This window comes from Hemiscyllium ocellatum, unplaced genomic scaffold (assembly GCF_020745735.1).
Source record: "Hemiscyllium ocellatum isolate sHemOce1 unplaced genomic scaffold, sHemOce1.pat.X.cur. scaffold_462_pat_ctg1, whole genome shotgun sequence".
Lineage (NCBI taxonomy): Eukaryota > Metazoa > Chordata > Chondrichthyes > Orectolobiformes > Hemiscylliidae > Hemiscyllium > Hemiscyllium ocellatum.
Window position 1 is genome coordinate 2935 of NW_026869071.1, and position 3846 is coordinate 6780.

Here is a 3846-nt window from a genome sequence, read left to right on the forward strand (position 1 = left end):
GAACCTGGGTGGTTGTGTAGCGATGCAGCTGAACTAACCACTGTGCTACTGCGAATGAGTACGTCAGCGTCGGTTTTATTGGTAGAGGATTGAGTTCCTGGGCATTATACAAAACACTTGTGTGGCTCCACTTAGAATATTTTGAACTGCCTGGTCGCCCCATTCCAGGAAGAATGTGGAAGCATTGGAAAAGTTGCTGATGAGATTTAACAAGATATTGTCTGTTCTAGATGAATAGTCTTATCAGGAAAATCTGAGAGACTTGGATCTATTTTCATTGAAAAGAAGTCTGAGAGCAGATTTGATACAGAGTTGCAAGGTTTATGAAGATGTGCAGCTCAGGTTGAGGTTTAGGGTGCAGGTCTGCTCGCTGCGCTGTTGTTTTGAATCAAATCTACAGCTCAGCGATCAAAACTAGTCCAGGGAGTTATAAGAGGATTAGATAGGGTAGACTGTGGAAGCATTTTTCTGAGGAAGTTGTACGAGTGGTCATAACTACAAATTGAGGTTTTATAGGTTTAAGCCGGATGTCAGAGGCAGGTTCTTTGCTCAGTGAGTACTAACGGTGTTGAATGCCCTGCCTGTTAATGCCGTTAACTCAGCTAAATTATGGAGATTAAAACAATCCTTGGATAAACACATGGATGATGCTGGGATAATATTGGGGGATGAGTTCAGATTAGTTCACAGGTCGGCGCAACATCGAAAGCCAAAGAGCCTGTGCTGCATTGTATTGTTTCATTGTTCTATGTTCTAAAGCAAAATCTCCACATCGGGAGCTCGAAACCCATGGCATCAATTAGGATTTCACCAGTTTCCACATTTCCCCTCCCTCCACCTGACCTCACTTCAAAACTTCCAGCCCAGCACCGTCCTTCTGACCGATCCCATCCGTCCCATTTCCTTCCAACCCATGTGCATCACCCTCCCCTGCAAACTATCAACTTTACAACCAACTCCGTGCACTTATTGCTTGCCCACCCACTCAACCTGTCACTAACCATTTCCAGATTCCACTGTCCTCATTGCAAAATGTCTTCCCCCCTATTGTGTATCGTCAGTAAAACTGGGCACATTTCATTCTGCCAATTGCATCAAGTCATTAAGGCAGATATAAATCGTTGAAACCCTATGACTCACCATTCCAGCACTTTACTAATTACATTTTTACAACTTGAAAATATGCAATAATGCAGATTCTGTTTCTTGCATTAAATAAACAACAGACAATCCTGGCCTTTTTTTTAACATTTCACCGTGAACTCCGACCTTGAACTATGGCTTTTGATAAGGTCTCTTATGGAATGCGAGCAAATATTTGATCAGCTCTGCTCGAAATATTATCAAAGGATTCTGACAAATTTGTCAAGTGTGTTATCCATTCAACAAATGATGTTGACTCAGTTTGACTCCAATCAACTTTTCTCAACGTCCTGCAATTTCTTTCTTCACAATTGTCTCTCGCAGTTTCCAAATGACAGATAAGATATTGGAACATATGGAAGCCATTCATCCCATCAGGTCTGCTCAACCTTTTAATGAGGTCATGTCTGATTTGGTTCATTCTTAACGGCACTTGTCCACCTTATCCCCACTCTTCTTGATCCCCAAACTGACTAATTGTGCGGCCGTCTCAGCCTTGATTATACTCAGCCTTGACAGCCCTTCATTGTAAAGAATTCTGCAGATTTGCTACTCTCTGAAAGACAGAATGTCCTCCTCATCTGTGTCTTAAACGATTAACAGTTCCCTTGAGAGTAGGCTCTATATACTCTCCGCAAATTTCGTTTTTCATTAAATATCTTTAGCCGCAGTCCTCTGGAAACTGACACTGATCGTTGTCAAAATTTCCTCCAGAACATCAACCCACCCATCCGCACTGCGCCCTCCGACATCATTATAAACAGACCATGAAAATCTCCAGTTAAACTTCTTTGTTCCAAAGAGAAGAATCCCAACCTCAGTAATTTATCGACAAAAGGGGTTTGCTCATCGCTGGACATAATGCAAGCGGAGGATTGCGAAGAGGTTTTGGGAAAATATGGCCAGTTGGCAGGTTAAAAAAAAACAAGGAAAAATAACAATAAACGCATGTCCGCAGCTTTCGAATCTCTTTGGGAAGCGAAACCACAGGTGAATGAAGATGGAATATCCAACTTAACACAGCCAGTCTTTCAGAGGCCGCGACGTTGATTGTGTTGTTCTCTCGACATCAACCAATCTGAGACATTGAAAGGATTTTCATTCCTGCGCGTCAGGAGTTCAAACCTCGCCACGGCTACGAGACCACCAGAAGACTGGGGTGCAAATAAGTTTGAAAAAATACTCGAAGAGAGCAGGACTCCTGTTGTAGAAACGTTGGTTGCTGTGACATGGATGTGTTTCCAGCGGGTACAGGATTCACTGCAGTGTATGTCCCAGGATTTATTTTGCAAAAGAAAAACTGATACAGGACATCAATCACTTCGTGAAGGACGGGCTGAAGTTTGAATTCGTGAAAAGCCTGTTTTTGGATCGTGCAATGAGTAAGTTAACCCGTCTCAGTTGCGTAATGGGTCAACACTTTCATCCATTAACCGAACGGTTGGTGTTCTGGGACGTTCCAGGGTCGGATCTCTCACTGCTCATACTTCATTGGCTTTCTTTCCTGCACAGCTCCGGGTTTTTAATGTGGTCAGGAAAATGTTCCACAAACAGGAATCTTATCCAGAATCGCAAAGGAATTTCTGTCGTTTTAATGGCTAATGCAAAGGATTGTGGATGTTGGGAATCTGAAAAAAAAGAAAATTCTGTGGAATGTCAACAGGTTTGTCAGTACTACTGGGAGAAAACGGAGTTCTGATTACGTTCTGAAAAAGTTTTGAAACGTTGAATCGCCTTTTCCCAACCCAGATCCGGTTCAACCTGCTGAGTATTTTTCTGTATTTTCCGCCGTCGTTTAAGCTGGTTATAGATCCCACCTATCGGGGTGAAACACCCAGACGCATTTTGTCCCGACATTTCATCGATTTGAAAGCTGTGGGTTTTGAATTCAAATAACCAAACAATGATACACTACAGCTAAGCTCCCCAGGGACAGAGACCTGCAAATGAGAACCCAGTCCGTCCATTTGTAGTTGTGGCCGAGTGGTTAAGGCGATGGACTTGAAATCCATTGGGGCATTCCCACGCAGGTTCGAATCCTGTCAACTACGGAGAATTTGGGTAGCCTTTCACGTTTGGCGACTCAGGTCATGAATGGTGCAAATCTCCAGTTCACTCAATGAACTGCACAGTTATACACTCGTTTTGCCAAATTTGTTTAGACTCGTTACGACACAGCGTAAACCCTCCAGCTTACAATAAAACCAGTATCATAAAAACGATTTATGCTGTACAGGAATCTGCAACAATTCTATTGGCCAAGAACTACACGAAGTAAAAATTCAGCACTTCATTTCTTAAGTAAAAGAGAGATAAATTAACAGACCAATGTATTTATATTACACATTTTGATGTTCCATTCGATAATGCTATTCAGATAAAACTCCCAGTTAAGGTTTACAGAACAGCACTTCTTTATCCAAACTAAGCAGCTGTAGGTTCGTGTCTTCGGATCTTCCTGTCTCTTCTTTGTCCCTGTGTCAAAGATTTTGTGTCAAAGTTCACGGATCGAAAAGTTATTTTCCAGATATATATTTTTTCAAGAAGATTGTTACATGCAAGGTCTTGGCAGTCCTCCTCTCAACAGTTCAATGTCCCCCGTCTCATACCCCAGAGCATCTGATTGGGTCCCTGTTTTTTTTAAAGACTTTCAAGAGACTCAATTAAAATTTGAATTGAAATTTATATATTTTCTGATTAAAA

At 41.9% G+C, this 3846-nt stretch overlaps 1 non-coding gene across 1 annotated transcript; it reads left to right on the forward strand.

Moving 5' to 3' along the window:
- Window positions 1–3112: 3112 nt before the first annotated feature.
- trnas-uga (transfer RNA serine (anticodon UGA)) lies at window positions 3113–3194 on the forward strand. Its single transcript has one exon. It is a non-coding gene; the product is annotated as a tRNA-Ser (tRNA).
- The last annotated feature ends 652 nt before the right edge of the window (window positions 3195–3846 follow it).